This window comes from Phasianus colchicus, chromosome 5, assembly GCF_987193195.1.
Source record: "Phasianus colchicus chromosome 5, bPhaCol1.hap1.1, whole genome shotgun sequence".
NCBI lineage: Eukaryota > Metazoa > Chordata > Aves > Galliformes > Phasianidae > Phasianus > Phasianus colchicus.
Genome location: NC_143440.1, coordinates 34,189,463 through 34,212,162, shown reverse-complemented (window position 1 = coordinate 34,212,162; position 22,700 = coordinate 34,189,463). Strand labels below are relative to the sequence as shown.

The following is a 22,700-nucleotide window of genomic DNA, read 5'->3' as shown; positions in this document are numbered from 1 at the left end:
CACTCTGCTATTATTGAAGTACTTTCAATCACATTATAGTGTTACACATTGAGACTACTGCACAGTGTTGAAGATGGAGAGCTATTACAGTCCTGCATATTTTCTTTCTCTCATTTATAATGACTTTTACAATAATATTACTTACAACAGGGAAATGCAAACGTTGTTCTTGATTGTAGGTAATTTTTCAGATAAAAGCACAAGAGGCTTCAGTTTTGATCATTATCAGGAGTAAAATACTCAAAGGGCTACATGGAATTTTCTTCCTTACCCATCACATGCAGCAGTGCTGAATGGGACGTAAAACCTTTCTTTTGTGGGGACTGACAAGCCCATTTTTTGTCTGATGGAGCCAGACTAGGTAGACTGCTGCTGCTGTTTTCACTAGAGATAGCCTCAGTACAGTGGCACAGTCTTACATCCCTTCTGATAACTGTATGCAAGCTTCCCATGTGATAAGGCTCCTTGAAATTTTAACTATGAAGATACTCTTCTTGGGAATTATTAGACTCTAGCCTTGCCTAACCTACAGCTTGTTAAGTTTTTTTCAGTCAGAAGAATAAAAGATTTCACATCAGAAATTAGTTGCATGTGTCTGACAATATATTATGGTTCCAGCATTGTTGTCTCAGTAAGGAAGCCACTAAGGTCTAACGTTTATTTTGTACCTTCTAACTTATTAAGGTCAATAACGTATATATTGTGCTTGAAAACTATACTTGAAATCTAATCTAACAAGTCACAGGCTTCAGAACTATTGCTACCTGTCTATATTTCCTCCTATGTAAATCTTGATTCTGCCCTACAGTTTTTGGCAGTTTCCATTTGTTTTCAGCTCTTGGTGGAAAATATCAGTGAAAAGGAGAATATGCTATTGGTTTGGAAACTAATAACCATGTAGTGTAGGTTTCTGACACCATCACTCCACCCTAGTGTCACAAGTATTAGCACAATCTTTCCATCACCACACCCTTTTCTCAGTCATTAAAAGTTTTGTTCTGGTGCCATGTTCTCTGCTAGACAGCCTTCCCTGCCTGTTTATTCTGTCCTTACCTTCCTCTTAAATCCAGCACTGTTCATTGGTTTTATTTCTTTTTTCCTCAGGCGTGAGAAGGGTGTATTTTGATACACAGATTGAGAGTATTCCTACACTTTCCAGTAAACAGCTTATACACTGTTGTTTCAGTCCTGTTTTATGGCTTTACTCTCTGTGTGCTAATCCTGAAAGCCTTATTTGGCTTAATTCAGTCCTGTCAGGAAAAATGTTGAAAACTATACTTGGAGAAAGGAGTCTATTTCACATAGACATTCAAGAGATGGTTTATTTTTCTACCAGTGCAGAGAATATACATTGAAGTTAACAGAATTCTATCTATCTATCTTCTATAATATTGTATGGTACATGAACTGGTAAGCTTGGCTTAGAAGGAAGTGGAAGTAAGATTGAAGCCAAATGCACTACTATAGAAAATGAATAAAATTTTCTTAAACAGTTGCATGTATAGTCTTTCCCAGATCATCTAAAAATGTGGAGTGTGCTTTTAATAGAGAATAGAAGAATCACAGAGTCATAGGAGTTGGAAGGGTCCCCTGGAGATTACCTAGTCCAACCCTCGGCTAAAGCATATTCCCTGTAGTAGATTACATTTGCATCCAGGTGGGTTTTGAATACCTCCAGAAAAGAAAACTCTTAGCCCACAGGAAAAAAAAACTAAATTCATTAACCATGAGCTTAGCCAATGGGAAAATAATTCTGTGACTGAAGAGCCATTATGCATGCTCATTCTCTTGCCATCTTCAGAAAAGAATGTTCACAAAGATATCATCATCATATCTCACATCTCACAATGCCTCCAATTTATTTATTTATTTATTTATTTGCACATGATACCTATGATTTTCAGTGTTTCTCTTAGCTTTCTTTAGGTAGTGCTCCTGTGCTCAATTACAAGGGAAAGCAGGAAAGTAAAAGGTTTTTGCTTTCATCAAAGAAAATCTTTTGAAGCAACTGTATTTTGATTATCAGACATACTTAAAAAAAAAGTCTGTCCTGTCCTATGGATATGACAGGACCTGTAAGGTTGATATTATATATGAAATGCTTATTCATTTTATTTACTATTTACTTCTCTTTTTATTCTTGAATATACTAGTGCTGATGGCTTAAGACACAGTACAAATAACATCTTAGTCTAATCTCAGCCAGAAAACGCACCACAGCCACAAAAATAAAGTCAAGTTCAGAGAAGCAAAATCAATCTCCAGAGAAAAATAATCATTTAAATGAATGATAAAAAAGAAAAAACAAAATCAATTTCCTCTAAAGAAGATAAGGAATTGCATGAAAAAAAATATTACGTAACATGGCAAAATGCCTTGCTACCCAAAGGAGGCGCAAGCAATCTATAAATAGGAAAAAAAGGTTACAAAGCTACAAGGACAATCAAAGCAGGAAAATAAAATAATGTTTCATCATATTCTATGAAATGATCTTGGGACATGAAAAATAGGTGAAAGAAAATAAATTTTACGGGATCACGTTGGAATGTCAAATAACACTGGAAAAGTCTGGAAAATACATGAATGCATTTATGTGTAAACCTGTGCATGCACTTATTTTCCTGCTACACATATGCATGCTACAACAAAAGGTAACAGAAGCTACACCTGTTTTTTGTTTTGTGTTGGTGTACCAATAGCTGCAAACAAAAAAATTAAAATGTAGGTTCCTTTTGGAATTCCTTTTGTATCTGGACTGTTAGACACTGTATGGAAATTGTTGAATCACAGCCTGAACCTCTGATTGATCACCTGAGGCAAGCACCGAGTCAGCTGTGGGAGTGCATGTGAAGGCAATTCAGCTATGTGACCAGAAGGGCTGGAGCCTGGCTCCACCTCTCCTAGACCCCATTTAAGGGCTGACTGCCAGTAGGGAAGGATCATTGCTTGGAGATTGTTTATTTTGGAGTTTTTCTGTGAGCCCAGGATATGGGTGAGCATTTCCATTTATTTTTTATTATCCTTTTCTACCGTGATAATCTTTCTAGCTGTATGATCTGTAGATACCAGCCTAACTACGCCCCTCTGTATATTTGTTGATTATAGATACAAATTGCATTTCACAATAATTAGCCTAACCAACTACTGTGATATAGAAACCTTTGATTTCCTTTCTTTTCTCAGATTGTGACAGCATATTTTTCCTGTAATTGTGTTTTTCAGCATTTACTGGTAGTCTGCTTACTCTTGTTGAAGCTTTGATGCTGATGTTGTGTTGATCTCCTTAATGTGTAAGTTAATATGTTGGTCATTCTGAAAACAATATCTCTTATTTAATTCCATAGAGATTACAATGCATACAAGGAGTATGATAACAGTACTTGATGGAGAAAACTTTCAGCTACAAAACGTAATTTTCAACATATTTACCACTGTTAGCTACACATTTTCAACAACTATTAACTGGAGCCTGAATGCCATACGTATAGAAGTCTGTGTGGCTGTCCAAAATGTGAATTATTTTTCATGTTACTGATGCCTGTTAAAGTGCACTGCACACAACCTTGCTGTTCTCATGTCTACTGTTACGTTTCAATGAATATTAACAGTTACTTATAGTTTTGCAGAGGTCCAGAGAAGTTAAGTGAGTTACATGTAAATATTTAAAAAAACAAATGTAATGATTCATCCATTGAGACTATAGTTCGTAAATCTTGATTAAGATATGATATTAATGTAATTGTATTTTTCCTAAAATTTAAGTTTTTAATATATCATTAATCCTTCTTAGCTTTCTAATCACTCTTGGCACTTGTAGAAGTTTCTAAATCAGGAAGCCACCGTAAAGCAAATCATATTTTAATTCTCATGATATATTAAAACCATTTCAAGTATTATGTATTGCTGTAACAGTTTTATTGATGTTTAACGCATGGATAATTATTTTTTTTTATTTCAGATAACTTATGTGTAAAACTATACCAGAAGAACATTAAACTCTAGGAGCCAGAACTTAGGATATGTTGAAGTTATACTTGTCTGTACAACCTTCTCTACGAACTACCATGTACCTGAATTGTCTGGTTTTGTGATCATGTGATTGTTTTCTCCCATCATTACCTTTTTTTTTTTTTTCCTTAGGATGAATTGAAAATATTTGTCAAGACTCTAAATCCCTTTACAACTCTCTCCCTGCCCACTCTTCAGGACTGCCTCTCTACTTGTCCTGTGCCCTGGACCCAATTTCATGTCCTGGGACCTTCAGTCTTTGGTCTAGCAAGGCCGCAGCTGGGCTGGTGTCCAGCTCCCTGTAACCAAGCCTGAGGGGGAACAGAAAGCTAGCTACACACAGGCCATTATTTCTGGAGTGTAAGTGCATTGAGGATTACTGATGAGTGTCAGTGAGTGACTGTGTATGGTTCAGCTGCTGGAACAGTCCTTGTGTGATTCTAGCATACGTCAACTAGAAAAATCCTAGAGAGTCCCTCTGGTCACAAGTGTGACTGCTCTGCAGACTGTTCCCTGTGGGTATCTGCAGTCAGCCTTGTGTGTTGGGGCAGGCATGAGGACTGCCTGCTGGATTCAATGTCTGGATATATTTAGTTAACTTGCAGAGCCATAGCCTTAGGCCTTCTGCAATGTGGGGGTCAACTGCACAGGAAAAGTCAGCATTGATAGTTGCCTAAGCTAGATATAAGTCAGTGTTCGTCCCTGCGGATCTGCTCCCTCTGCCTGATTTCTGACTAGGGGGCTGCAGTGATCTTGAGTGTGGAAGTAGTTGTGCTTGAATGTCAGCCAACTTTTTGGGGCTTCCTTATCTTCCAATGCTCTAACCCATAGGATGGTTCCAAGCAGACACTTGAAGACATCAAAGGTGGCTCTCCTGAAGTTCAGGGTTACAATCCTACTTATTGCCTCGGTTTTTTGCACATAGGATCCTGAATTACGCTATCTCATGGTCACTGCATCCAAGGCTGCCCACAGCCTTCACATTTCCAACCACTTTTTGCTTCTTTGTAAGAATAAGATCCAGCAGCACTTCTTACTGTTTCCTTCCCCAACTTAGAAAGTTATCTTCTGTGTGCTGCAGGAACCTTCTGAACTGCATGTGCCCAGCATGGTTGCTTTTCCAGCAAATTTCAGTGTTTAAAGTTCCCCCCCCCCATGAGAACTAGTTCCTGTGATTGTAAGGATACTTTCAGCTGTCTGTATAGGGATTCATTGACTTCCTTCTCATCAAGCAGCCTCCACAGTTATGTCACCCATGTTATCCTGCCCCTTAATTCTTACTCAGAAGATCTCTACAAATCCATTGCATATCTCTAGGCAGAGCTTGATACATTCCTGTCTTTCTCTCGTATAAAGTGCAACTCTACTGCATCTCCTTCACAGAATGGCCAGGGCTGGAAGGGACCTCAAGGATCATGAATCTCCAACCCCCCCTGCCACAGGCAGGGCCACCAACCTACACATTTAATACTAGATCAGGTTGCTCAGGGCCCCATCCAATCTGGCCTTGAACCCCTCCAGGGACGGGGCATCCACAACCTCTCTGGGCAGCCTGTTCCAGTACCTCACCACTCTCCCTGTAAAGAACTTCCCCCTGATGTCCAACCTAAATCTTCCCTCCCTCAACTTCAAACCATTTCCCCTTGTCCTGCTGTTATCTGCCCTTTCAAAGAGTTGACTCCCCTCCTCTTTAATACCTAAAGGGAGCCTATAAAAGGCTGCAGTGAGGTCACCCCACAGCCTTTTTTTCTCCAGGCTGAACAAGCCCAGCTCCCTCAGCCTGTCTTTGTAGGGGAGGTGCTCCAGCCCCCTGATCATCTTTCTGGCTCTCCTCTGGACCCTCTCCAACAGTTCTGTCTCTCTTGTATTGGGGGATCCAGACCTGGACGCAGTACTCCAGATGAGAGTAGAGAGGGACAATAACTGCCCTGTCCCTGCTGGCCACCCTTTTTCTGATGAAGCCCAAGGATACCATTTGCAGTCCTTGTTGGACTGTCTTTCATAAGAAGTATATAGCTGCCCATAACTGTATTCAAACCCTACCATGTCTCCTTGATCGCAATAAGATCATGGCCCTGTGGCAGCACAGATCTCTAATTCTTGTTTATTCCCCATGGTGTGTGGATTGGTATACAGACACATCAGAGAATAAAAGGGAGCCAAGGATTCAGGTTTGTTTAGAAGGATGAAAAAGAAGCTCCCATAATGATACACAACTTTGAGGCAGCTGGTAACCAACAGTTCCTGGGTAGGTTTGGCCCAGTTGTGTGACTAAATGTGGCAGAGGGACCCACAGACCAACAGCCAAGAAAGAGGAAAAAGGTAGGGAGATGGGCTTAAATGCAAAACAGTAGCAGCGAGATAAGAGAGGTTCAAGCTTAAAGAGAGTAGATTTAGGTTAGATATAAGGAAAACAGTATTTTACAGTGGGGGTGCTGAGGCATTAGAACAGGTTACCTAATGATGTGGTGGATGCCCCATCCCTGGAAAGTTTCAGGGTGAGGCTGGATTGGGCCCTTAGCAACCTGGTCTAGCTGTGGTATTCTTGTTCATGGCAGGGGAGTTGAACTAGATGACCTTTATTAGGTTCCTTCTAACTCCAAGGATTCTATGATTCAAGTAGACTTTTATAAATAAAGGAAAGATAGACCTTAGAAATCTGTTAGAATCTTTCAAGATGTCACCAAGTGAACGATTAAAGGAAACTCCATGGATATAGTTTACTTAAATTCCTAAAGCTTTTGATGTTCTCATCCTGAAAGGACTGTGATTTTTTTTTTTTTTTTTTTTTTCTTCCAAGATAAGAGAGATAGTCCTCTGGTGTAGTAATACCTGGACAACAGATAGAAAACAGAAAAATAAAAGGCAGGAGTAAATTATTACTTAACATATTGGATGTTATCTGCTATGATACCTGTTCAGTATAAATGACTGGGAAAAGTGATGAATGATGCTGTGACAAGGTCTGCTGATCATTTTTATTGCTCTGAATAAGTTTGTATCATAATTGATGGTAAAATAATGGGGAAGTCTTTCACAGAACTAAGTGACAGAATGATAAAATGACAGATGAAATTCAATGACAATAAATGCAAACTAATGCGCATGGAAAAAACAGCCCTAACTAAAAATACACAGTGATGAACTCTGATTTGGTTATTACTGCTTAGGAAACAGATTTTGATTTCATTGTCTCTCCATTAAAAGTGTTATCTCAGTGTCAACAGCTTTCAAACCAGAAAATAGAATGCATGAAGCTTTCAGAAATGATTAGAGGACAAAACAGTAATGCTATCTGAAAAATTTTTACGTAGCTATATCTTAAATACTGTATGAAGTTCTGGTTATAACTAAATTGAGAAACAGTGTTGTCTGAAAACTAGATAAGAACACTGGTAAGAAAGTTTCTGTTTTGGAAAAATGTAAAATTACTCCCCAGAATCATGAAATAATAATTTGATGGCATTACATTAAATTATTGAGAAGATATTTTAAAACATAGGAGAAAATAATTTTGTCAGATGCATAATATAAGACTATAAAGTTCAGAGCCATAGGATACAGTTCTGTAGCAAATAAATGAATTTTAAAAGTGATCAGATAAATTCATGAAATACAAGTCCACCAAAGCCAATTAAACAGTAAAGTAGGGATGTAATTTCAGCTCAGAAATTCCCTAAGTGTGGAAGACATTCTAAGGAAGATATTTGTCTCCCTAAACAATTCTAATTTTGTAATAAAATGCTAATTATATCTGTTTATACTGAGATATAGGCTTTTCTATATAAATGTTTAATAAAGAGTTTATAATAATAATTATAATTATAAATAATATATTAAATATACTTGCTTGGATTCTTCTACTACTAATGTGCCTCATCTGACCTCCATCCTGAGAGGCAATCCCCACCTCTCATTTTCTTGTGTGGTTTAACCCTGCCTTTTTCAGTCTGACTATAGGATCCTATCTCACTTGGAAGTTTTAAAGTAGTATGCCTGTGCTGAGGGATGGAGACAGTGTCTTTGCCTATTTATAGGAACTGAGAGACTTTTATTCTGAATAGACTGTATGCTGACAGGGAAAAAAAGTTACAGCCATAGTCCAAAGTAGATACAAAACTGTGAAGATAAACGGAAAGAGTTTATCCCAAAATGCCTACCAGAGTCACAAGATGTAAAAAAGAAGTAGCACAACAAAGTAATATTTTGCAATATATTTTGACACAAATACATTACTATTACTTTATATGGGATTACAAACATAGAACAATCACTGGATGACATCTTGCCTAAAGCAATTTATTATTATACAGATGTTTCCCTCTTCTGTTAATTTGTCTGCAATTGAAGCAGATTTTCCTTAGCAATTTCCCTTTTTTATACTGGCTTCTATTTCATAAGTTCCATATTCATTTTAGTTCTCAGATTTAGATAATAATTAAAAAATCAATAAATATATCAGTATTATTGATTAGTTCAAGTACAAGTGATAGAAGTCACACTTCATCTAAATGTTTTTCCGATTTTACATATATGCCTCTCTTGCTTAGGGATTCAGTTCCATTCTCAATACACTTTCCAAAGAATTTCTGACTTTGTATCCATCTGTATTTTAGTAACGCTGACATGACATTTCTGACATCAAATCCGGGGTGCTTTCTAAACTCTCATTTATTTAATTCTTAGAATTAAAACTATCTGAGAATTAATTCAACACCTGTCTAACTTTAGAGTACTGTCTCCAGTAGCATCTGTTCTTGGCTTCCAGCTTGTGCTATATATCTCTAACTCATCTTTCTTATGCATCCTGTATTCATGCTGAGAGATCATAAGTTTTCTTCACGAATTTGTGTAAAATTCTCAGAAGTAGTGAATATTAGGAAGGAAATAATGTTTTATATATTCTAAGTGTAAAGGAGAATAACATGTCAAACAGCCAAAAAGTGAATCTGTGTGTTAAATTTTAAAGAATTTGGACTGTAAAATCTTGAATTTTAGTCTTCTCAGTTCTTAATAAAAACCCTTCTTTTTATATAGTTTGTGCAGTGCTTGTGAGTTAAAACCAATACCAAATGATGATGTGATTGTGAGATCTTAGGAGATATAGTGATATTAAATTGAAGTAGTAGGAAAATGGGATGAAGACCCAGAGAAAACTTTCACATTTTAGTCATGGAAGTCTAAAACTGAATATGTAAATGTTGGGAGTAAAAAAAGTAATGTGTCCAGACATCAGATGAGGCATGTAAAGAGCAGAGAAGGTAGATGGTGTAAGGGAGATATACTTCAGAGGGTCATGGCAAGGGCAAATACCAAGACAAATTATCTCTCTGAATCATTAGACAAAGACCCACCAATAAAGACTCTCATATCTTTTATACTAGCTATAGTTGCCAGGCTGTCACAGTTCATTTTATATTAAGGACTGTTCTTGTATGTGTCTATTGTAAACTAGCTGTGGGCTTTAAAATTGGAATGAAATCAATGTTCTTTATAGTCTTGTTATTAAGGTTCAAAGTTTCTGCAACAATGAAAAATGCTTTAGAAAAAAGAATTAAATTTAATAATCAGACTATTAACCAAGGATATTCACTGCACATTACACAGACAAATTAAAAAGTCTGCAATAGTTTCCAGAAAACATCTGTTAAACAATGTCAAATTGATGATAAAGAAAATTGAGTCCCTTTGCTGTTAAGTTTAATGCATATGTACGCAGCTATAAAAGAGATATCAAAGACAAATTTCCATTTGTTGTTAATTCAGAAATGTTATCACAGGGAATCCTTAACATCCTTAACTTTCTGCCAAGTTTTCCTTTTTCTTAATTGATAGAATATTTAGGTTGATTTCCAGCTTTCCAACTAGAAGACAGAGGTGAATATTAATTCTATACCGCTAGAAGAAAAAGATATGTGTTAGATTTAATTTTCATGTAATTTCAAGTGAAGAAAAATGATTTGCTAAAAATAGCAAATTGTGAAAAAGTATGGTTTCTTTCACCCATTCTTTTAAAACACTGGTGATTCCAAATATAAGATTTCATGTGGATGAGTTTTTCAATTCAATTGTTTCATATTAAGCCAATAGGAAAATTTCACTTAATTTTATTGAATTTTCATCTCTTTAAAATATGCTTTAGATTAAACTCTTTTTTTATTGTGCTTTAACTTCTGAAAACAACTGCTGCGCCCTTGTCAGCAAATGGTGCATACCGGAGTGAAGGTATCCAAAGAGTGAAAGTTGATATTGATAATGCATTTCAGTAGGTTATGCTTTTGAACAATTCTACTCTGGTCATGGTGACCAAGTGCCCATTAGCAGTTACAGGGTTTTTAAATTTAGTTTTATGCAAAATAAATATAATCGGTAGCCTCTAAGACATACCTGCATCATGAACAAAATCAAAGGGAGAGAGAATGATCAGGAGACTGAACTCAGAAGCGTGTTCCTTATCCAAATTCTAACACAAAAACCCAACATTACTAGTTATTAGAAATTAAATGCTATTAGCTAATAGGAAATAGCTCATTTTTATATTTCTTAAGAAAATACACATGATCTAAATCTAATAGCCTAATATTCAGTTAACATGTTGTTATTGAAAACAAAAATGTTCATCAAAGTAAAACCCCACATACAAAAACTTTTGGAGCAGTGCTCATATTGTAATCAGACAGATGTCTTGGACATCTTTTTCTCATTTGTCACCACCTTTCTGCTGGCTTGTCATGTTTTGAAGCCAAGGGTCATATTGTGCTTAAATGCAGATTGCATAATATACCTAAAAATTGATAATTCCATTGCCTACTGCAACACTACGTTTTCTCTTACAGGAAAATAAAAGAGGTGTATGATATATACTAAGGAAATGTTTTTTTACTTGTCCAGTTTATATATATATTTAAATTCTGAAAAACAAAATATTTGAAGTGGTAAAAATAAATGAAATCAAGGGAGCATACATTATAATACACTAAAATGTGTTTGAGACTCTGGAATTTGAAAACATTTAAGTACAGTGTGACCTTGTTAGATTTCATTTATTTTTTCTTCTGGTCTAATGCTAATAAAACTGGAACAGCAGTGTAAAATAACAGGATGAAACACGCCCATTGAAGTTATTGCTGTCAGTGGCAAGAATCTAGCACTTTGGAGCAAGTTTCTATATAGAAGTGAGGCTATTGTGTAGTGGAACAGAAAAATAATGCGGAGACAGATCATGAATTCAGGCATAAGAAGACAGGCATAAACAACGATAAAGGATTTTTTTATTATTATATTTTTTTATTGTTTTTACATTTGTTGTGTCCCTCTTTGTCTTCAGTTTTTTCATAGTATAAACCTGCTAAAGCAAAAGCAGTATTAATAAATGATAAAAAGAGAAAAAAGTTAACATAATTATAACATATGAAGTAAACTAAATTCTTTTACCATCTTCTATATTTTCCCATTTTGTCTAAAGATATGTTGTTCATCTATAATCCCTTAGGACAGAAATAAAAAAGTAATTTTAATTTCATACTCTGGTTTTGATTCTCCTGTTGCCCTGTAGTTCTTGTTACCTGCTAACATCTCAAATGTGGTCATAACAGTAATAAGAGTAACAAATATGGTCATGCTGAATTAGTAGGTTTTTATGCTCTGCTGGCAGGGGTAAATGTCTACAGTATCCTTATATTCTAGTTCCCATTTCTGAAGAAAAAAGTCACTGATTTCTTACATCTAGGATCAAGGCGTCACTGCAATTCATTATGTGATTGCTATAGTTACAAGTTACTAAGGACTGTTCTTGTTTCCCTAGAATAATTTTAGAAGACAAACATAACTACTCAAATATTTTATTTTGGGGGATTCATTTCTTAACAAGTAGAAAATCTTCTTTATTGAAGAGAATAATATATAAGTTTCTGAAGAACTAATAATCCAAATGTATTGATGTCAAGTAGTCATTTGAAGTTTAGAAATAAAACTGCCATGAAGATAAAATTGCAGCACTTGAAAGACATTATTTTTAATTATTAATCTGTATATTCTATTTTACATTGTGGATTTCTAAGGAATAACTTGATAGAATTAGTCACTTAACAGTGAACAGCATACCCTCATTCCAATAGTTCCCAGAATCTGCTTTGAATAACAGCTGTTACAGTGATTAGATTATGAGGAATAAGAATAAAATAAAACGATGAGCACCATGTCTCTAACACCTTTTGATTTTGAATCATTAGAGAAAATGATAGACGTTATGTTGAATGGAAAATTACTGTCCAATACACAAAGATACATTAAAAAGGTGTACAAGAATTCAGAAGCTGAATTTACTTAGTTTACTTTTAGTTTCATTTACTAATAAACTTCAACAACTTTTTTGCAGTCCTTTGGACAGAAGAACCATGGGGAGAATGAGAAATATGAAAGAGAAATTCCAAAACAGAAGTAAAAAAAAATCAAAGAGCAAATGAACAGAAAAATATTATTTAAGGAGTACGGTACCATAATTGTGTTGTTTCTTTTATGATGTTCTTTATTTTCCCAAGTTGTTGATCTTTTTCTTAGACTAAAGATCAGTCTAGTATGGTTACAAATTGGCAAAATTCTGAGTCACAGAAATTTTTAAGATGTAGACAGTCGCTCTAAGACTAAGATGTTTGGGTTTTTTTTGGGTGATTGTTTGCTTGGTTGTTGCTATTAGTTTTTTTGTTGTTCATTTGTGTAATACAATAGCACTGTTTTCTAACCCAAGACCAAACTGCTTTGTTCTGTATCTTATCCCTTCATTTTTTCTTTATTTTCTTCAATATAAACAATATAGTATGTAACTAATGAAAAATCTTTACTGTTATCAAGGCTTCACAATTTCAGATTTTTATAGTATTCTGAGATTTACAAAACCTAACCATACTTCATAACTTATCTCTTTTTTTTTTTTTTCAAAGCAAGAAATACTAATTTACTTAATTTTATCTTTTTTTTTCATTAGATATTTCATACTTTTGGAAAATATGGTGGATTTCTTTTTAAGTTTGCAAGTGCTGTCATATAATTCTGAACTCATTTCAATCCTTCCTGTATGGGTGCATATCAAAATAAAATAGTGCCATAGAGTTTCTCTCTATTCTTTCATAGTAATTACTAATATCCTATTTATCATATTGATAGCTACTGAATTTTGACCATTTTAACAGCTATTGAAGCTTTCTAAAAACTACCTGTAGTGTTTCTAAAACCTTCCCATTTTATGGAAATAGATTAATTAGAGCCCATAATTGAATTTTATCTATCGTTTTATCATGTGTCTGTACTTCAAATATCATGAGGCCTTTTTGTATTTCATCTCTTTGCAGTGAAATTTATCTTTGATTCCCTTTACTAGTTTCATATTGTGCAATTTTTTTTTACTTCAGTCTCTTTCCAAAATCCAGCCTGTACATCTAATATATAATCCTGTACAGGAAAAGTACAGATCCCTAGATGACTCGACATAGCTATTCTCCTTATCACCATATCTTTCCTTAGCCTGTTTTTTGTCTTTTAAACATATACTTTAAATCACAAGATAACCCCCTCCTTTGAGAGCTTTGTTTCTGTCAAAGAGTGATCCTTTGAGATTTGTTTTTCAGTTCAGAAACATTCAAGTCATACAATTTGCTTGCCTTGCATCTTCTCTGTCTGTAGCCCTTGTCTGTATCTCACTTACACTGCATCTTCTCCTCTAGTTCATGACCCATGTGCCAGAGAGAGGTTTTTGACAGGAGCTACGATCAGCTTTAACTAATGTGCAGAATAACCCATGAGAGAGAAGTCATTGTGTTGCAGCTGGTAAAGGTGGAAGATGGGACCTTCAAAGCCCCCTCCAAAGTCTTATTCCCTAGTAGCTATGTAATGTCTCTTATAGTCTCCATTTGTAAGGATGATTTTTAAGGGTGAACTGCTGAGAATATATTATCATGCTTCCACTTGTCCATAAAATCAGTTTTCATAGTAAAATATGTATTTTGAATGGTAAAATATTTCTCCTCCATCTTGTACTGATCTTCCAGAATCTCTAGTATAGTGTGGTGTAGATTTCTGGATGTTACATGCACTTCTTGGATTTATCTTTGAACAATTGAAAATGAAGGAAATGTGAAGGAATGTTATTTAACTTTATGCTAACATTTCCTCTTGACCTGTGGCTCTATGGATAGTGTTGATTCTATTTCATTTTGAACCTTCCATTTTCACTTGACTCAAGGTCAACAAAATGATACAATAACAAGAAGATAGAACAAACAGTGTCTACTAGAAGCAACGTTTATTAGAAAGCTGTGATGGCAACCAAAGGCAGCGAAGTAATGTAACTTTTTAACTGAGCAGTGTCTGACAGATTCAATAATCAGGGGAAAGCTTTAATTGATGACATTTCATTAGCATAATGAGTTGAAGCTGGGAAAAGTGTCTCTTATTAATTAATCAAACGAAGCACGAACTGTTTCAGTCCCTTTCTCTCTGCCATTTTCCATTAATCGTAAGACTGTATATTAAACTAATTTGAATTCACTGGATGACGAGTGCTTCTGTGGGGAAAAATATTGGCAGTGTGACATCCTCAAGTGAACACACTTATGCAGGTATAAAACATTAGCAATTCATGTTTGTGGAATTAAACTATCATCTCTACAGGAAGTTTTGATAGTATTTCTCCAAAAGCCACCCAGTCCTCAAAAGCCACTGTCAGAAAGAATGAAACTGTCTCTTCTCTAACAGACTCCAACAATTACCTGACTGCAGGTGTTTAATCGCTGGGAGTGGATTTGTGGTATAAAATGTGATACAGGGTACTATGCTGACTGCTGTCAAAGTAACCTTTTTCTAATACTGTTTGCCATAGAGCATTTTCCATATTATTCCCAGTAGAATTTTCTTTGTCTTTAACTTTGCTTTTAAAATGTAGATAGGTTGCTCTAAATGCTTCCTATTTATTTCCATGGAAACTACAACAGATACAAAGAGCACGGTAACACTGATAGAGAAAATTCTTACCTACAAAACACTCTTCTTCAACATAGTCAGCACCGTAACTATGCAATTATGCCAGTGATGAATGAGAGCCTGCATGCTGTGCTTGTAGAAATCTTCACCATTGGAGGTGAACAACTGTTTCACAGCTGCTATGACAGTATCATTGCTAGGAACATGTTGCCCATGTAGTCCGTTGTTCATTGAGCTGAACAGATGGAGTCAGAAGGATTCAAACCCTAACTATACAGTGGGTGTAGAAGGAAAATCCTGCGAAGATGGGCAATGTCTTCAAGCTGGTATGGGTCCTGCTGTGATTTGTACAAGAGAAAGATTGTCATTTTCTCTGGCCTGGCTGGAAATTTAAGCCTTCAGCTTAAGCACTATAGATATACCTTTGCAGTTTAGAATTTCATAAAGATAGCTTTGGGTATTTATTGATGAGGAAGTGAATGAATTGAGGTTAGATACATCTACCACTTTGTTTTAGGAAAAAGACTATCATATTTCTTTCAAGAAAATAAAAACCACTTTAGACTTTATAAATAAGTTTATACTGCCTTTGGAGTATACAGTTCAAAATTCCCTACCATGGCAAGGAACACCTTCCACTAGATCAGGTTGCTCAAAGCTCTACCCAGCCAGGTCCTGAATACGTCCAAAGATGGGGGCATCCACAACTTCTCTGGGCAGCCTGATCCAATGCTTCAACACTTCCACAGTGAAAAATTTCTTCCTTACATATAATCTAAATCTACTTTTTTTTAGTTAAAACCATTACCCATTTTCCTATTGCAGCATTCTCTTAGAAGGCATTAATCCTGACCTTAGAGGAGGTGATCCTTGAATATTAGCCACCTTTCCTGAGCCCCTCTTTCTTCCAGGGCTTTATCCCATAGTATTCAACTAATCAGATCCTTTAAGAAGCCACTCTGCTTTTCTGAAGAGCAGGGTACTGAGCTTACGATGTGCACTTCTCTAGCTGCCCTAAGAATCTTTTGAAACTCCACCATTTCATGGTCAAAAGAATGTTCTTGAACTTCACGTATTCCATTAGCCTCTCCTTGTTTGAGAACTCAGACCTTTCTTAGTAGGACTGAAATATTACTAATATTAGGATTTAATTAACTAATTAAAATATTCTTGTCAGTCAGAAGGTTATATTTGTTATACATCTGTAAGAGATTATTCTTTTGCATCATTGTCTCAAAGCTTGCTGAGGACACAGATGAACAAGTTCAGGTGAGTCCTGAGCAGGGGTTGAGAAATCCTTTATCTCAGGGGCACAGATGGACAAGGCCAGGGGCAAGGAGAGAGATAAACTGCCGCTTAATGGCCATGAAGCGGTCTTTTGTGTGGGCTTATCTCGAGGAAGATGGCCATCTCAGGGGGTACTCACATGACTCTTGCTCAAGCACCCAGGGATGTCACATAGGCAGAAAGAAAAGAAGGATAAAATGGGGACCTCCAGTCGTGAACAATGCAGGTTTTCTGGCAACAGATTCCTCATGAAGAAGAGGTTTCTGCCATGAAGAAGCCTCACGACCTGTCTCTCTCTCCCCCTCCTGGACTTGCTCTGCGCTCTACCCCGATGCTGAAGAACAACATAGGTGTCTGCCATCAGATTCCTCACTACGGAATTCCTGCATACTGATGGACTCTCCTGGGCTTGCTACTTCAGTCCTGCTGCTTCCCCCCCCCCCCGGCCGGCTCTGCGACTGCCTCCTGCTGCCTGCTTGCTGCCCAAGGCCGGCCACGCTGCTGCTCTCCCCCACTGCTGCTTCTGCCTCGGGCCTTCGAAGCTGTGTGCAACGGGACCGCTGCTGGATCCTGGTGGTGACTCCCCGCTTTACGGCACTCTTGCTTCTTTCCTATCTTTTCTATCGCCCTCCTTCCCTTCCCCATCTCCATCTCTGATTAGGATTTATAATAAACTGGTTGGACTAACATATGAACCGTTGTTTCTTAATTTCACACCGGGTATACAGATATTAAAAGAACCTCATCTCCCTCCTTAATAAATGGGTAAATAATTTTTTTTTTTGTTTTAATGTAAAGGAAAAAAATGCTGAATATGCTGCCAAAAACTTGATTTTTTTTTTTTTTAAAAACATTCGTTTTTGAAATACTGATTCTCTAGATCAATGTGAGATGAATGAACCCACAGTGAATGATATTTCTTGCCCACACAGAAATCTATCACAAACTCAAAACTCAGTGAGGTGCACCTCATGAGTTTTGTCCTGGCTTCCACTTTGAGAATGTTCTTTGCTTTGAAGACCCGTAGAGATTGTAATGATTTGCTCATTAAAGTGTGCTGTACCAAATTACATTAAAGGCCACAAAGATTGATCATGATTTCCCTCAACAACTAAGAGTTTTTTGTATATGACTTCTTCATCTTAGAGGTTTCTAGGAACAGACTCCGTTATTCTTCTCCAATAATTAAATATTTAATCGTTACTATTTCAGACTTCAGTTAGCTTCAGGAGTTGTATTTTGACCATACAAATATAAAATGTCATCTTAAAATGGGATTTTTCAAAGATGGTTGTCCAAGAATGTTCTCTTCGCTGTTACCTATCTTTAGTGTAATCTTGCATCCCTATAGGAGGCAGCACACGACCATTCTATATAATGACAGTTGGCAAATGCAAGCAATGGAAAAAATGCCAGCTCTTCCAAAGCCAATGCCTGTCAATGCCTGCTCCCTGGTTGGCAGAGAGCACTCTGCTCAATTGCTAAGAGGTTTGTTCGCTTCACTGTCTGCTATAATTCACCCTGTTATGGAAGAAAACAGCTGTCCTGCTATCATGACCTGGAAACATGCCATCAAAACACACTGAGTTAAAATCCCAACTTGACTGCTAGTACTAGGATTCAGTCTCATGACTGTTGATGAATGAATTGCAGAGTAATCTTAAGGGGATAGATTATAAATGATTAATTTTTAATGCAATGTCTTGAAAATGATTTGCACTGAAAAATCTTGAATGCAAACACAATTAACAGAGCTCTGACATTTTATATCTTCAGAAGGCAGAGGTCAAACAAGAAGTTCCTAGTGTAGCCACACCTCAAATGCCCCCCAGATATGTACTGGATGTTATACGTGCTGGTAGGATTTGCTATTCAGTTGACAGATATAAATGCAGACTATGATCTACCCATGAAACTCTGAGACAACTATATATAGCTCTAAAATAAAATAAGCTACCTTTCTTCTCTGAAGACATCTTTCTGCTTTCTTATCTAATCTGCACACCAATTTAATACCACAACACTTTGCTAAATACTTTGCTAAAGAATTCCACGCAAGCAGTGCATAGCCACATGGATTCACATTTGGAATACACAGATATCAGTTAAGAAATATATAAGAAATATTTGGGCCTTTGGTGACTTTAATCAGTTTATTTTGTTTATTAATCATCTTTAATTTAAAAAAAAAAATCTAACCTATGTGTTAGACTCTTACAGGCTTTGTAAATCTGAAGGTCACCTGTAAAATTTTTTAATGCCCTGCAAAGTATTTCCAAGAGTTTCAAAACAAACTGAAACTTACAATGGAAGAGCTGATTTAGTTTTTGCAGTAGACTAAGCATGAAAAAAAGGAGAAGCAGAAAAATATACATAAGAAAAATGGATGACAAAAGTATTGAATGTCAGATAAAATACTGTCAGTTTATATGGTAGACCAATTCAGAGGAATCAAGGTACTCTTGCAGTCATGTATGCACATTAGTTGAGCATCAGATTGTCTGTTTTGACATATAAGAATTAAATGGAAAAGGAAGGTTCCTTTATGTATACCTACTTCATTTTTGTGGGTATCTACCTCTGGTAGTAAATGTAAGATATTTCAGGGGGATGTCATTTTGTAATACAAATGAATAGCTAGACTGAATACGAAATGCTTTCTTTATATATCTCTACTGTGAAATCTGCTTTGCTGTATTCAGTGACATTTACAGTAAGTTCCAAGTTAAACTCAGAACTCTTCAGGGCAGGAGCTATGAACTCTATTTATAATAAACTCATCACTTATATTTTTATCCCTACATAAGAAGCAATAATGACAGTAATAGCATTTCCCAAATATAAATATAAGTATTTACAACCTGATAAAGACTCTGCGTGAGAAATTACTTAGAGATACATGTGTGAGACTTGGGACAGCTAGTTTCTATGTAATGGTAGAAGATACTTGCTTACCTCTGCCAATCTGAATGAGCAACTAGGGATTTCCCCAATCTAGAAAAGAAACAATGGTGATGGCTTAAAGCCAAAATAACCCAGTGTTTAAGATGTTTAAAAGTCTAGGTCACAATGTTTATTTGTGTTTGAATATTTACTGCTATTGTGCAAAGAGAATGAAGTATCACTAATAGAAAACAAATGTATTATCTTGGCATTCTAAATGTCACCACAGTTTGCTTAACAAAATGTAAACATAATTTTCTATACATATTTTTCTTCTCTAAAGTATCTTGCTATAAAACCATGATCTGATTTGTATTTCCTCCTAAGAGATAGAATAAGTGACGTGATCGAGAAGCAAAAATTGTAGAGTTCCTTCCAGTAAAAGGTCTTGAAAAACTTTCATAATACAGTGCCACTCACTATGCTTAACAGAAATTGGATTTTAGCACATTTTAATTTCTTGCCTCAGATAAATATTAATTTGTTTACTCAAAAGGCATACATGGTTCCATTAAAGGATTATACAATACCAGAAACTTTGATCTGAAATTGTATTCTGCTGCCAGAAAGACAAGTCAGGATGCCAGACCCTTCAGTTCTACAGGCACAGATGCAGACCAGCACTATGTTTTTGCTAGCATAACTACAATGCTCCCTTGTCAGCTAGTGACTTACCATGATATCCAGCAGGCTGACATGCAGGAGTCCAGTACAAATGCTTTCCAGATATGACACATTAAAAATCTACTATTGTTTTTAGATGTGTAGGACATAGTGTGCATATGATGTAAAGTCTATCTGTCTGTGCAGAGTTGAAAGTATTTAGAACATTGGATACCCAGTGCATCAATATGAACCTGATAGCAGTCCAAGGCAGAGGGTATTGAACTGCTTACTTTTCAGCCTTCCATTGGTGCTCAGGTTAAGTATTTATTCTGGCAGTTTACAGTAGTACACTTCCTGTGTTCATTTGAATACTTGAGAAAATATAAAAATCTTGCTAACTAGAATCACTTTTGAGTATGATATTCAATTGCTAACATAAAAATTTATTGTTCATGTGCAAAACCAGCACTGACATTTCTCAATAAAAACAAACAATGGACTTTTTATATTGCCTTTTATACAGAATTATTACAAAGTAATTTACAAAGTTATTAGTTAGAACTCTGCAATGCAAAGACTGTGCAGGCAAACAAAACACATTAAGCTCTGTTATGGTTCAAACACTGGTAAAGGACTAGATGCTGCAGATGAGATAAGAATCTTCCATGGAATACTGTACAGTGATGCTTAGCAGCCAGACATACTTTTCTGCAGTAGGAAGTGCAAGGAAGGATTAGTGCCCATGAATGCCATAACCTACTTTACTGAGCAAAGGAAACTACTTTAGATTAATTGGCTTCCCACAGAAGCTGGGTTATTTTATAAGCATTTGTTTTTACAATTCAAAAAAATTCACACAGTTTTATTAAAAGTGACTATTATAACAAAATTTTGCTGAATTAATACTCAGTACTGAGCTTTATAAAATTTGAATGAAAGTAAATAAAACTATTAAATAAATACTTTTAAAATTTTCAATGGAGAAGAGAGGGCTTGAGGGAAACTTTACAGTAGCTTTCCAGTACCTGAAGGGAGCCTAAAGAAAAGCTGGGAAGGGACTTTTTAAAAGGGCAGGTAATGACAGGACAAGGGGAAATGGTTTTAAACTGGAAGAGGGTAGATTTAGACTAGATAATAGGAAGAAATTCTTTACTGTGAGGATGGTGAAACACTGGAACAGGTTGCCCAGAGAGGTTGTGAATGTCCCCTCCCTAGAAGCCTTCAAGCTGGACAGGGCTTTGAGTAACCTGATCTAGAGGAAAGTGTCCTTGCCTATAGCAAGAGGTTGGAATTAGATGATCTTAAAGGTCCCTTCTAACCCAAACCATTCTGTGATTCTATGATTCTAAGATGAGTGAACTTGACAAAATTAAAGATTTTCAGGTCAGTCTTAAGTAGATGAAGTTAAGGAAATCTTCACCCACCAAATAAAGATCTGCAAGTGTAAGCTTTTATCACTCCCTCAAGCCGCTGCATAGATGTATTCACTGATAATTTATGAAGCAAGTAAAGAGAGTCCATGCCATATCCGCAAACAAGAGTCACAAATGATTTATGTTCAAATTATATTCTGGCAGTGTTGAAACTTATCAAGCACAAGATTGACAAAAATGTTGAGCTTTTTGCCCTACACATTCCCAACCTTAATGAGAATATGGTAAAACACATATAAGGCTATTAATTACAAAATTGGTTATGTCCAAATGTCCAGATTTAACTATAATCTAACCTAAGACATCTAAATTTCCTTCCAAGTTATAATGCTTTACATAGTGTACATGAGGAAGTACCTCAGAAACAGATGCTCAAGTAGGACATCCTAATGAATGACTTGTTGGAATTTAGCCTGAACACTAGAAAGCAGTTCTTACCGAGCAAAAGCTCAAAATCTCTCATAGGTATTGTAGCTCTTTTTCTACTATTGTAATCAAAGCATTTATTATAGATGAGAGATGTGAATTCTGAAGCGTAAATTGAAGATACAAAATGGGCAATCTGCATTAAATAAATACCTTCTGGTAATCCTCTGACTGAAAGAGATATTTCAGTTGCACCCCACATCTACTTCTCCATGGAAATATTTTTGCACTTCCCATGACAGTGAATTTAGAGACTCTTTAAATCTTCCTTTGTCTTTAAATTTGGCCTATACTGCTGAGAATCTCGAGCTGGCTCTGGCTTTTGACACTTAATTGCTACTTGCAGAGCATGGGGCAGTCATCTATGGCTACGGAATGCAGATCTGTCTGCAGTAGCTGACACTGTCTGGAAATCAACATTTTTGTTTTCTGCAATGAAAATATAAAAGGAACACTGAGCTATAAGTATTTTCAGGTTACTAGACAATATTGTATTATAGGGGAGATTGTCTGTACACAAAGCACTTTCCACAGAGTATGATTTTCAAGCCTAAGTAAAAGCTTATTCAGACTATTGTATAGAATGATATATATTCTGTGTAACTATAGACCCTTCTGTACAGCAAGTGCCCTCTGTCTCTTTCATCTTTTTTTTTCTCCTTTCCATTCTTCCAGTGTAGAAAGAACTCATGTACTACAGCTTTCACATTTGAAAGGCTGTTTCAGTGGAATTAACTGCAACTTATGAAAATATTATTAATGCAACTATAGGCATTAAATAGCCCCATGGGGCTATTTTGGCATAATTGCAACATATTAAAAAAACCCTTCCTTTCATCTCTGTTTGTTTTTAATTTATCTTATAATTTGGTTTTCCAAGCACTAGATGCAGTTTCTCTCAGGGATTTATGTTATAATTTTGCTTTAAAATTCTCACCTCTTCTTGTTTTCATATGCTTGAATGTACTCTGTGTTTATTTGAAAGCAATACTTAAATTTGAAGTGTATGTTGTTCAGAAAAAA

The 22,700-nt window shown here is 36.0% G+C and overlaps 1 long non-coding RNA gene across 1 annotated transcript; it reads left to right on the top strand.

The window, feature by feature from the left end:
• Positions 1 to 2,926: 2,926 nt before the first annotated feature.
• LOC116229041 (uncharacterized) lies at positions 2,927 to 14,546 on the top strand. Its single transcript, XR_004166929.2, has 5 exons — positions 2,927 to 2,992; positions 3,223 to 3,290; positions 3,959 to 4,066; positions 4,141 to 4,368; positions 13,728 to 14,546. It is a non-coding gene; the product is annotated as an uncharacterized LOC116229041 (long non-coding RNA).
• Positions 14,547 to 22,700: the final 8,154 nt, after the last annotated feature.